Genomic DNA, 13,913 nt, shown 5'->3' with positions numbered 1-13,913 from the left:
TTATGTTCATACTCATCTTCTTATGAATTCACTGTACACAATAGCATATTGTGCTATGATAAACACTATCACACAAAAAAAACTACTTCTACTTTAACTAAATCTTTCAAAAACGACCCATCTTTTCAACTGATAACCATTAACTGCTTATGAGACCCTTTTGGAACTGCTACAGACTGTAATTTCCTCCAGCCCACAAAAATACACAGCACCTGGAGGCCTCCCTCAACCTCACCTTTGGGATCCATATTATGCTGAGACTGAGGAGCAGTGAAGTCCTTTTGGCATATTGGGTTAAAACTGAAAGAAAAGAAAAAAAGAAAAGAAAAATGAGAACTTTGGGTAGGACCCCAGAGTAACCTGTATGAAAGAAAATTTTTGCTCCACTAGACTGACTTCACAAGGTTCCTGTACACTTGCCTAGAGTCAAAATACAGACAAAGATCTAGAGTTTGAAGATGACTCTTGTCAATAAAGCAGTCCATGCTAAAAGCTTGGCAATAAAAGCTTTGGATGCCCTCAGCCTGATGCTTTAGTGTTAGAAGTTCTTAGAGTGATATTATTGCTTAAGATGATACATAAATACTAAGAAGAGTTCTTTCCTTGCTTGTGAATATCCTTAAAGAGAGTAAAAATGTTGTTCTTCAAAATGGGATCATACTTAACCTGTTATCAACTTAAAATAGACTGTTACAGATAAACAGTTGTTATACTAGTATGTAAGTCCATTAGTAACCACAAAGCAGAAACCCATAGTAAATACCCAAAAGATAAGGAGAAAGAAATATATCTGCATAGCTTCACAATAAGAATATCATTGCTCTCTGAAAACTGTATCAATAAATTAGTCAAAAGTAGGGTACTTCCCAACACTTAATTGGACTAACCATTCAGTACCACCCAAATCCATATATTTAAAGGAAGTGGACAGAGTTTAAGACAAGGTGAAACAAGAGCTGAATGAAAAACAACAGATGATAACAGGATGAAGAAAACCACTCAGGGTCCTTAGTCTCCCCACTCAACCCTTCCACCCCCATACATATCAAAACGTGGTTATAGGGACTCATATATTCTTGTCAAGTTTTCTGTTTCCATCTCTTCCAAAAGACATATGATGTGGTTCTGATTTCACAAAGCCCCACTCTTTTGTTGAGTTTAACTTCAACCTGTTGTTGAGAGTCTAGTCAGGGTGCCCAGAGAAACCCTATACGCTGTAACCCATGCATCACTAATCTGCCCACTCAGATGAGGAACAACTGATCATGCGATCAAGGGTAGAGTCCTTTCTCTCCCCACAAAACCTCTATCTGTTTGAACCCAAATTCAAAGATAGGAACAAAATAGTGCCAGAGCTGGTGCCTAGGGAGGCAGATGTTGTTCCTCTGAATCTTCATCACCAAGATCTCAGAGACTATGGTTCCTTTTAGGGGTAGAGGATCCCAGGCCACAGCAGCAAAAATTGTTTGACTCCAAACCAAAATTAATAGTGCCCTCTGATATGCTTATCTAGGAATAAACAACCATATAACCACTTAGCTGAACATTCCCCAAAATCTAAACACATACTCCTATATCATTAATAGCAATTAATAATTAAGAACTCTTAATACCTTATACTCTAATCAGATTTACCCACTTTGCGGCCAAAAGTTCAGTGCTGCAATTTAAAGAATACCAGACATTTTATTAATTGAGACCTGAAGAGGAAAAAAGGCCAAGTTACTAGTAATAAAGGTACAGTAACCAACTAGGTTTGAGCTCCACACACACAAACACACATACACACACACAGTGTATATATGTGTGTATATATCTGTATATATACAGGGTGGGGCAAAAGTAGGTTTATAGTTGTGAGTACACAAAACACAGTTTATTCTTGTATTATTATTTATTAATTATTGTATTATTTTCCATATGAACAACTGTAAACTTACTTTTACCCCATCCTGTATGCATATACTGAAAGCTTTGGATGCCCTCAGCTCAATGGCATGTATTACATACTAGAGGCCCAGTGCACGAAATTCATGCACTCGGGGCAGGGGAGGGGGATGGTGTTCCCCAGCCTGGCCTGTGCCCAGTCACAGTGCAGGAGCCCTGCTATCATCACCCACAAGAGGTAGGCCCTGCCCACCCATCCAGGGCTCATCGATGGATTGCCCCAAAGAGGTAGGCTGGAGCTGGGAGTCCTGCTTCTGTGCAGCGCAGAGCAGGGAGAAGGCAAAACCCCCAGGCAGGCCTCACTGGACCCTCAGGCAGGCCTCGCCTCACAGAGCCGGGGGACCCTCCTTGACTCCCAGGCAGGCTCTGTGCAGCCCACGCAGCATCAAGTCCAGCCCCGCCCACCTGTGTGCGCCCACTGTGCACACAGCCATCTTGTGAGGGCATCACAGTGTGAGGACCACTTAGGCTTTTATTAGTATGGATAGTAGGCTCCCAAATTGGATCCTAAGTCATACAATATATCCCAACCTTTGATTCAGAAAATATGGTCACTCTAACACTAATAAGAGTAGGGGCATGGGAAGGATCGTGACTCAAATTTGGTAAAGGTTGTCTGACTTTGCAGGTAAATAAGGAAGGAAAGCCACATGTGGGACTTCAATCTAGTTCAAGCCGTAAGTCACTGAAGGCAGTACCTCCAAATAGCTGCTCAATAGTGTGCAAAATGAGTCTATTTTCTAAACCAGGTCTTCAGTGAGCTGCAGTGGCCAATGGAGGTCAGACTGCTATTAAGATGGTCACACAGATGGAACCAACTGTGTGGGCGACTGTGGGAGACAACGGCTTCCAGCAACACACATCTTAAACAAACACCTGACAACTGCTTTTTTTCTTTGAAAGAAAATCTTGATTCCATGGGTTATAATTAATTCCCATCAAAGGCTTCCCCCAAAACTAGCCTAGATCTCTGCAAACCAACAACATGAGATAACTTTAACTGGAACCATCTTACTATCAGAAGTTAATTGCGGGGAGGGGTATAACTTGCCTTAAAAATATATAATTATTCTATTTAAATGGCATATACTGAGAAGTGTAAAAGCATCAACCCAGAGTGCCCTTACAAGAAAGGTTAATTAAGCCTCAACGATATATGAGCATAACCAGAGTCAGATTAAAAGAGACAAGACCTGAAATCCCAACACTGATAGTGCACAAGATACAGCACAGGAAGCCAGCTAGTGGGAAGATCAACCAGGAGATGGAAGCAAAAATCTCAAAACCAGTATCTCTATACGTCTAAATCCTCTTCCTCTTTTAATGATGAGCTAAAATGCCATGAAAATGTTTTAGGAACCCTTCTCTGACACCTTTCACACAATTCATCTCTAAACTCCAACAGCTCCTTATCTGGACCTCTCTCATGCCACTTATCACCTTTGCCTGGTCCTACAGATATTTATAGATCTCATCATTCCCACTAGGCTGTGAGCTCTTTGAAGCTGAAAACTAACATATATGAGGCACCTGCTCTGCATCAAGCACTATATTTGGTGTTTTCACACACCTTACCTCAATTTAATTCTATAACATCCCTGTGTGGTGTCTTTCATTTGTCCACTTTTGGAGGCAAGGAAACAGGCTCAAAGCAGTTAAGTTTTTGCTCAGAGTCAGATTTTCACTAAGGACTAGAAAGGAAATAGGAACTAAATTGAATCTGAAATTGATGGCTTCCCCGCTATAAAAGATTGTGTCTAATTCATCGTGCTATCCCTAGCATGGTTCTTTGAATATAAGAGATACTTAATAAGTCCTTGCGTTTTGGTTAGGTAATTTAGATATGTCCAGTGAATATGAATGACAAGATCAGCTGTCTATGTTTCAGGTCATCTCCTGAAATGCAACCAGGAAATAGAGCAACCAAATGACCAAATGTATCCTCTAGATTGTAAAAAATCCAAACTGCAAAAAGAGAAGAAAAGAAAATAATAGAAAAGAAAAGAAAAGAAAAGAGGAGAAAAGAAAAAGAAATAGAGGTAGTGAGCCAGTTTCTAATTTAACCTTGGGTCAGCTCCATAAAACCAGATATATTGTACCAGGACATAAGAACACGCTGTTCTAATTGACTATAGCATCGAGGCACACTACACAGATGAAATGTAGAAAATTAAATGGTACCGTGAGTTTGCTCAACAGCCCATTAAATAGTCTATCAAAATAAGCCACAGCACAGCTCTAATCATGCTCTCTGTTCATAAATACCAATTGTTTACCTTTTCACTATGGAAATTTCTTAATTGAAGCCTGAGTAAGAAGTATTCACAAAGATCATATGTTCTTCCCCTCTGAGGAGGAAGAATTCTGGGCTGCACAATTTCAACTGGAGCCACAGTTATAAATTTTATAAGCTTCTTGGAGAGCCTTAAGGTATTTTTCACTTTTTTTTAAAAAAAAAAAAAAGTCACTGAACTAATTTTGAAGTATCCAGCTCTTTTCTTAAAGTGTGTCAAAAATGAAGTCCAAGTAAGGAGACTCCCTTCAAATTTCAGAGTGGCCTCAAATTCAATTTAAAACTATTATTTATAATTTTATAATACAGTATGCCCTCAGGTTACATTGGAGATTCGTTCCTACGGCGCAACGTAACACAATTTTTGCCGTAAGTCGGAACCCACCTACATAAGCACCTAAGTTGCTCACATGGACGTAGTAAGGAAGTGAAACAGTAAAAAAAAAAATTTAAAAGAAAGATAACAATTCCTGGCCTTTACTTGTGGTAAATAAATAATAAAAAACATAAAGCACATATGTACATATGTTGAAATGACGGAACTTTTTTTTAATAAATAAATGGGAGATGGTGACGTAACCACGAAACAACGTACGTCGAATCTGACATAATCCGAGAACTGTCTGTATAGGCTCTGAATAAAAAACTAATCAATTAACAAGCACAGTTTTATGAAAAGCTGCATAAAAAACACTGGGAAAGTAATCTGATTAAGGATCAAAAATCTGTGCTTTTTTCACCAGGTTGCATAATCATTTTCTGCTATGTTTTAGTTTTCTCATCTCTGAAATGAGTGATCTACTGTGCTTTTAAGTTCTGTGATTTTACCCAGCAAGTAATGGTCATGGTTTTTGCTAGAACTTCTGTCAGGCACAATAATGGACCCCATGTATATTCATATCCTGAGTCCCAGAATTTGTGAGTTGGACTTTGTAGATGTGATGCAGTTAAAGATCTTGACATGGGGAGATTATCCTGGGTTATCCTGATGGGCCCAAAGCCATCAATCACAAGGATCCTTATAAGAGGAGGCAGAAGAGTCAGAGAAGGAGATGTGAAGTGGAGGTCAGAATGATGTTATTGCTGGCTTTGAAGATGGGAAATGGACAGGAGCCCAGGAATGTGGGCAGTATCTAAAGGTTGAAAAAGACAAGGAAATCGATTCTCCACTACAGCTCCCAGAGGGAATGCAACTCTGCTGATAACTGTGTGGTAGTTTTTAATTTTTATTATATTTTTATATATTTTTTTATTGATTTCAGAGAGGAAGGGAGAGGGAGAGAGAGATAGAAACATCAGTGATGACGGAGAATCATTGATTGGCTGCCACTTGCATGCCCCACACTGGGGATCAAGCCTGCAACCCACGCATGTGCTCTGACTAGGAATCAAACCATGGCCTCCTGGTTCACAGGTCGACACTGTGGTAAATTTTTTAAAGCAGCAGTGGAAAATTAATACAGACCTAATATGCTTCAGTATTATTCGTATCAGATATGCATCAAAATTTTGAAAAGGTAGTTTTCTTTCTTAGATTTGTCAATTGTAGATACTCAAAGGTAAAAATTCTCTCTCATCGTTGATGTTTCTCTCTCCCTCTCCCTCTCCCTTCCTCTCTGAAATCAATAAAAATATACTTTAAAAAAAGATTGTCTGGCCCTGGCCAGTTTGGCTCAGTGGATGGAGTGTTGGCCTGCGGACTGAAGGGTCCCAGGTTCGATTCTGGTCAAGGGCATGTACCTTGGTTGCAGGCACATCCCCAGTGCGGGGGGAGGGGGGGCGGTGCTGGAGGCAGCTGATTAATCTTTCTCTCTCATTGATGTTTCTAATTCTCTATCCCTCTACCTTCCTCTCTGTAAAAATCAATAAAATATATATTTTTTAAAAAGAATGTCTGACACAGCACAGGGTTCTGCATATAGTATAAGCTCACTAAATATTCCTTGAAGACTAAGAGCATATGGTGCTACTAGTGAAGTTTTTAAATCTTAAAATCAGTGACACTTATCAAATCATAACCATTTTATAAGACCCTTAACTGTCCACTAGCCAAGTCTATTATCTCCCTGCTGTAAAAGCAACTGCTAATATGATTGCAAATTAAATAATGAATGATAATTTTGTTTTATTCATGTTCAGAGACAATCCACTGCAGCCTATCAATACCTCTTTTTCCTACCTTTCCTGCTGCCCCATTCATCTATCCACCTAGCCAACTGGTTCAGCAGGGTTCCAGTCTACATTTGGAAGCACAAGTAGAACTGCCTAGTTGTTATATTATCATGACTAAGTTAAAGAATACTGGAATTAGTTTAACATGAGATGGAATGAGAAAGACTCCCAGGAGCCTCACACAATCAGTGCATTCACAGCAACCATGAGAAGGAAGAAGTAAATGCTTTGGGGGTAGAAGAGGAAGGTGCCTTGGGGGTTTAACTAGTATGAACATAGTTATGTGTGGGTAAATATATATTCATGAACATACACATATGTTTGTATTTTTATACATATAATCTTTACATGATGAAGTGGTCAAATACTTTGGCAAGACATTTTGAGGAGATGCATTTGCTAAAATTCTTTTAGGAAAGCAAACTGAACGATGGATGCTACAAAGATCCTAAGGCAGCTTCTAAAACAGAAGTCCCACTGAGACCAGTTCCAGGAGCTGTGCCAGGGTATAGGATACAGAACTCACTCCAGCAGCATCATTGAGATTTCTGTGCTAGGAGAGCAAAATTTCATAGGCAAGATAGTCAAAGCAGAGGTAAAATAACTTCTCTTGTGATGCTCAGTCCGTGCCTAAAGAATCTTTGTGGCTAAAAGGAAGAAGGGAGAAAAAGGGAGAAATGCAAATGCAGATGGGAAAATGAAGGAGGAAGAAAACTAGAGAGAGGAGGAAGAGAGAACAGAAAAACAGTGGACCCCAGAGAACTTAAAAATCAGTACTCAGGCATTCATATTAGATTTAGGAGGCTAAGTATGAAGATTTAAAAGAAAATATCTAAGAGAAAGATTTAAAAAACAGCATGCCTAAACTCACATTGTTCCTAACTTCAGCTGCTATGCTAAACTAAGGCTGGCAGGAGCAAAACTGGTCTTCAAAATTTGCAACTTCCAGGTCAGATGGTTGTCACTTAAAAAAAAAACCCCAAACAAACAAAGAAAACACTAGTGAAGGTCTCAAAAAGGTTAAATTTTGAATGAGGTACACAGAAAACTCTACATTTCATTTATCAACTTTTATAACTGAAATCCCTCTAAATGTCATGCACTATTTCTTTGAACCAAGGAAGTGCTCTGTCAGCAGACTGCTGGTCTGCTTATATGTCAGCCTGTATTTCTCCATAAATCCTCATATTGCTGCCATCAAAGTGACAAAATGGCGCAGAGATCAAAGTGACCTCTGGGGGAAAAGATTACCCATTCTTGATTAGAAGCAATTTCCTTTGGGAAAGAAATCATTAAGAACTAAATTTTTTTTAACTACTAAGTAATTCCACTTAAATATACATATCGTATATAAACTTTTAATGATATATTGGTTTCTTGCAGTGTTGGGGAAAGTTTATGTCCAAGTAGTAAGTGACAAAAGATGAATAAAATTTAAGGACATGACACAATTAGCAGGTGGCATTAAAACCAAGATTTGGTGGAAAACATCAAAACAGAATATGGAAAATCTAAATCTCCACCAACAGGTGAATGAATACACAAAATGTGGTATAACCATCTATACTAATAATAGCCTAGGTCAGGGGTGGGCAAACTTTTTGACTCGAGGGCCACAGTGGGTTCTTAAACTGGACCGGAGGGCCGGAACAAAAGCATGGATGGAGTGTTTGTGTGAACTAATATAAATTCAAAGTAAACATTATTACATAAAAGGGTACGGTCTTTTTTTTTTTTAGTTTTATTCATTTCAAACGGGCCGGATCCGGCCCGCGGGCCGTAGTTTGCCCACGGCTGGCCTAGGTGGTGTCATGCCCTCATGCATCACGCCCTAACATCATCACAAGATGGCCGTCACAAGATGGCCGTGCACACAGTGGAGGCGGGGCCCAGGGGCTACTCCACGCAGTGAGGCCTGGGAGTCCTGCAGCTCCGTGCGGTGCAGAGGAGGCAAGTCCTGGCAGAGGAGGTGGGTCGTAGCAGGGGAGGGCAGTTGTGGGCAATCAGTCCGGCAAGGGACAGCAGTTGGAGGTGATTAGGCTGGCAGGGGAGGGAAGTTGGGGGCAATCAGGCTGGCAGGGGAGCAGTTAGGCATCCACCAGGCCAGCAGGGGAGCGGTTAGGGGGCAATCAGGTTGGCAGGCAGTAGTAGTTAGGGGCAATCAGGCAGGCAAGCAGGCAAGCGGTTAGGAGTCAGTGGTCCTGGATTGTGAGAGGGATATCCGACTGCTGGTTTAGGCTCGATCCTGCCGGGCCTAAACCGGCATTTGGACATTCCCCGAGGGGTCCCAGATTGAAGAGGGCTGAGGAACACCTCCCCCTCATGCACAAATTTTGTGCACTGGGCCTCTAGTACAACAATAAAAAGCAACCAACTAGTGATACATCCAACAACATGGATGCATCAAAACATTATGCTGAGTAAAAGTACCAGAAACAAAAGAGGTTATAGTATATATCATTTATATAAATTTCTAGAAATTGAAACTAATCTGTAGTGACAAAATGTAGGTTTCACAGGTTGCTAGAGTCAGGAATCTTAATTGTAGTGTTGGATTCATGGGTGTATACATTTGTCAAACTTCAATAACTCGCACTTTAAGCCAATACTGCTTTTTGTACAAAACTTAAACCTCAATAGAGATGATTTTAAAAGAAAAAAATAATAAATAGAAAAAAAATAGGGTGTAGGTCTGATCTTGTCATATTTTCCAGGATAAATTAGCGAGCATTTTTAATTTACCATTTAAGGATCAATGGGTTGGATTTGCCTGGTGGGACCTGTTTCCTCAGAGCTTCACCCATCAGTTCAGCTACTTCACAACCACTAGATAAAGGGGAGGACCAAAATTCAGTGGAAGACCTCATGAATAGGATAGCCATTGCAGGTAAGTGCAAATGAGCAATAAGTGGTCCAAGGAAACAGTTTTATTGGGTCACTCCTGCTTCTTTTTTAAAAAAATTATATTTTTATTGATTTCAGAGAGGGAGAGGGAGAGAGAGATAGAAACATCAGTGATGAAAGAGAATCATTGATCAGCTGCCTCTTGCACGCCCCCTACAGGGAATCAAGCCTGCAACCAGGGCATGTGCCCTTTACTGGAATCAAACCTGGGGCCCTTTAGTCCATAGGCCAACTGTCTATCCACTGAGTCAAATTGGCTAGAGCCACTCCTGCTTCTTGAATGTGATTTTTCACATTTTACAGTGATATGAAGAGATGTCTGAAAGTGTCATCAACATGGCAAAGGACACAGAAGAGAAGTCTAAATCTTCCCAACTGTTTTTGGCAAATATTCCATTCTAGAGGCCAGATGCATGAAATTTGTGCAAGAGTAGGTCTTCGCAGCCCCGACTGCCTCTGCCCTCACAGTCCTGGCCGACTTGCAGCCCCAGCCACCTTGGCGGCTGCCTTGGCCCTCGCAGCCCTGGTTTCATCCAGAAGGTCTTCCAGAAGGTTGTCTGGAAGGATGTCCAGAAGGTCATTCCACTATTCTGCCATTCAGTCGATTTGCATATTATTCTTTTATTATTATAGATTGCAAATTCTTCTAGATCCTTCAGTTCTTGTCCCTGTCACCTCTCTTTTGGGCATTTTTCTTTGACTTTTTAATATTAGCAACCATATCATTGGGCAAAAAGCACACAAGAAATGATCCATAAACACACCATATGGTTCCTTATAAAAAGCTAAGTAAATGTTCTGAAAGAGGGTTGGGGTAGAGAAAAGGGTAAAAGGGGCCAAATAATATGCTGATGGACAGAGATTTGACTTTATACAGATGATGTATTATAGAATTGTACATTTGAAACCTATATAATTTTATTAACCAAATAGAGGCCTGGTACACAAAATTCGTGCATGGGTGGGGTCCCTTTGCCTGGCCAGTGATCAAGGCCAATCAAAGCCATCTTGCCCAGTCCCAATTGGCTAGACCTCAACAGCTAGCTAACCTACCAGTCAGAGCATCTGCCCCCTGGTGGTCAGTGCATGTCATAGTGACTGGTCGTTCAATTGCTCAGTCAGACACGTAGTATATTAGGCTTTTATATATAGACTAGGGGCCCAGTGCACGAAATTCGTGCACTGGGTGGGGGGGGGGAGAGTGTCCCTCCGCCCAGCCTGCCCCCTCTCACATACTGGGAGCCCTCAGGCGTTGACCCCCATCACCCTTCGATCGCCTGATCAGCCCCTTGCCCAGGCCTGACGCCTCTGCCAGAGGTGTCAGGCTTGGACAGGGGACCCCCATCTCCCCCCGATCACTGGCTCTGGCTCCCGCCCAGGCCTGAGGCCTCTGGCCCAGGAATCATGCCTGGGCAGGGGACCCCCATCTCCCTCTGATCGCTTGCTCCACCCCCCACCCAAGCCTGACGCCTCTGACCCAGGCTTCAGGCCTGGGCAAGGGGACCATCATATCCCCCCAATCCCCGGCTCCGCCCCCCACCCAGGCCTGATGCCTCGGCCAGAGGAGTTGACCCTCATCACCCTCCGATCACCAATCACCGGATCGGCCCCTTGACCAGGCCTGAGGCCTCCGGCAGAGGTGTCAGGCCTGGGCAGGGGACCCCCACCTCCCCGCGGTTGCAGGCTCCACCCCTGCCCAGGCCTAACGCCTCTGGCCTAGGCGTCCGGCCCAGGCAGGAGGGACCTGCAGTGTCAGCGGGGGGCGCTGCGATCGTGGGCTTCGCTTTAGGCCCAGGCAAGGGACCCCTAGCTCCTGGGACTGCCAGCTTCGACCGTGCCCAGCTCCCATCGCTGGCTCCACCCCTACTTCCTGCTATCACTGGCCAGGGTGGCAAAGGCGCCTGATTCTCCGATCATGGCTGGGGGGCAGGGCAAAGGCGGCCCCAGGGCCGCCTTTGCCCTGCCCCCCAGCTCTTAGCTCCACCCTGGGTTTCCGATCACTGTCAGTGGCAGGGGGCTTCTTCCTGCTTTCCCTTTCGCCTCCCTGCATTGTGCCTACATATGCAAATTAGCCGCCATCTTGTTGGCAGTTAACTGCCAATCTTAGTTGGCAGTTAATTTGCATATAGCCCTGATTAGCCAATGAAAACGGTATCACCGTACGCCAATTACCATTTTTCTCTTTTATTAGTGTAGATAGATAGATTGTAATTCATGGCACAGAATGCTCGGCACACACTTTCCCTCCAGCCCCTGGTCTTGGAGACCTCATGTCCTTCCAAGGCTCTGCTCACCCTCTTTAGCTGCCACATGAAGTAAATTGCATCATGTGTGTGGAAACCCTTTGCAGGCTCCATGGGTGTGTCTTTACTTTGCTGCAGTTCTGATTACCCCAACATAAGAAGAGACACCCTCATTATCAGGTAACACCATTGTGATAAGACCCCTGCTCAGCCTACTGCAGTGGTTTTAAATAGGCCATGGGTCGCCCTCGATGGTTTGGCTCAGTGGATAGAGCCATGGCCTGTGGACTGAAGTGTCCTGTCAAGGGCACATTCCTGGGTTGCGGGCTCAATCCCCAGTAGGGGGCATGCGGGAGGCAGCAGATCCATTCATTATCATTGATGTTTCTATCTCTCCCTCTGCCTTCCTCTCTGAAATCAATAAAAATATATTAACAAAAAATAAAAATAATAGGCCATGAATCAAATGTCGCTGCTCTCCATCCATCCAGTCCCCTCACACCCTCTTTTGTCTTTGGCCTTCCCCGCCCCTCACACACACACACACACACACACACACACACACACACACTCTGCTGGAGTCTGTAAAATGGGGTCAGAATTTCTACTTCAACCAAGGGCGATGCTTACGCATGGCCCTCTTCCCTCGCCCATCTCTGTCCTCAGTCCTGTGGGGTCTCTCCCTCCTTCCCCTCCATCTAACTTGGTGGGCCCTAATCTGCCCCCTTCTCCTGCAACCTCCTGTCTACAGCCTCCCCCTTTCTCCTCTGGGGGTGGAGCTCCCCAAAGGCTGGGCTGTGTGGGGCGGGGCAGGGCTGTACAAAGCGGGCAAGGTGGTGGAGCGAAGCAGTGCAGGCCATGCCGCTGATCGGAGCTGTGGGGGCGAGACCAGGTGGGGCCTCCGAGGAGAGCTGGAGTGACGGGTCATGGGGAGGAGAAAGGAAGGGCCTGGAGCCTGTTCCGTGTGAGAGGCACCGGGCCCCTTGGCTGCCCCCACCCAACAGGTTTTCTAGGCCCTTGCTCAGCTGTTACCCTCCACCCCTCACTGCCTCCCCCTTCCTTGGACTCAGTTTCTCCGACTCAGCCCCGCCCCCCTCTCTGCTGCATCCCGGGGAGCCTGAGGCTGCCCCTTGGATTTGGGCAGGTGCGCCTAGCCCATGCCCCAATAATGGTGCTACCCACTCTCCTGGAGTAGTTAGTGAAACTTAACAAATAAAAAGAAGCAGCTCTGAAGATTATAAATTGTGCACTGAGAATGCCACAGGCTGCGCAGGGCTGCGCAGTCCATAGCTCTTGGATCACACGCAGCAGCCTCCTGTGCCATCCGGTCCCTCCTGGCTCCGGCCCCGCCCGACTCTGCCAGGGGCTTGGGCCAAACCCTGGGAGCTTCCTGACTGCTCTCACCTCACACCTCACTTTCCAGTCCAGCCCACTAGCACCCACAGCAAGCTAACCTATCAGTTGGAACATCTGCCCCCTGATGGTCAGTGCACATCATAGTGACTGGTTGAGCATCGAATTCCCAGTCAAACCCGGGTTGAGTGGACAATTGCATATTAGGCTTTTATTATATAGTATGTCACCCCATTAATTTAACAAAAATTATTAAAAATGATTAAGCATAGTGAATTTAGGGAGTACTTTTTGACTACTTCTGCTTTTTTGGTGGTTTTCCCTAGATATCCTTGACAATGGAGTATGAAATGAAGCCACTCATACCAATCAGTGGATATGCCTACTTTCTGGTAAAGAAGTGCTTAGAAAACCGTACTTAGTATTATTATTATTCAAAATTTAATCTATATGCACCCAGGGCACACTTTAAGGGCTCTGTCGTCTAAGTATAAAGAAGTGACTGCTATAAGAAATGTAACTGATGGAGGTATCCGCAGAAAAGAATTGTCTTTGCTTATTAAAGAATCCTAATGTTACCCAAATTGACTTTGGAGTCTAATTGCTATTTGGAAATAATAGCAATTTTCAGGTACAAAATTTAAACATGGCAAAGTAAACATTCAAAAATCTTTTATCAATAGGAACAAAAACGTTAGACTTTTGAACCAAAGCGAAAAAGATACACCCATATACATGTCTATACAAACAACAAGGGAAATAATTAAGCAACTATTATTATACGACTAAGCATAGTGATGAGAACTTTTCTAAATAAATGGATTTATATGCTACATCAATTATACTTTCCAAAATCCTTAAAATATTATTTGACAATTTTCTAATAGATAAGACCATCAAATGTATTTGGAAAGACATCTTTTATGCCTTAAGGAGGAGAAACAATAGAGAAATTATCAAGTCATTTCCTTGCAGGTACATTAGAAAAAATATGTCCTATG

At 43.3% G+C, this 13,913-nt stretch overlaps 1 protein-coding gene across 1 annotated transcript in view; it reads right to left on the bottom strand.

Annotated features, from left to right (window-relative positions):
• Positions 1-235: 235 nt before the first annotated feature.
• KCNA4 (potassium voltage-gated channel subfamily A member 4) overlaps positions 236-13,913 on the bottom strand; it is a 37,625-nt gene continuing 23,947 nt past the window's right edge. The window contains exon 2 of the transcript XR_013996398.1: positions 236-300. The gene's annotated coding sequence lies outside the window, so the exon portion shown is untranslated. The remainder of the gene's footprint in view (positions 301-13,913) is intronic.

This window comes from Myotis nattereri, assembly GCF_964212035.1.
Source record: "Myotis nattereri genome assembly, chromosome: 9".
Taxonomy (NCBI): domain Eukaryota; kingdom Metazoa; phylum Chordata; class Mammalia; order Chiroptera; family Vespertilionidae; genus Myotis; species Myotis nattereri.
This window is presented reverse-complemented; position numbering and strand designations above follow the sequence as displayed.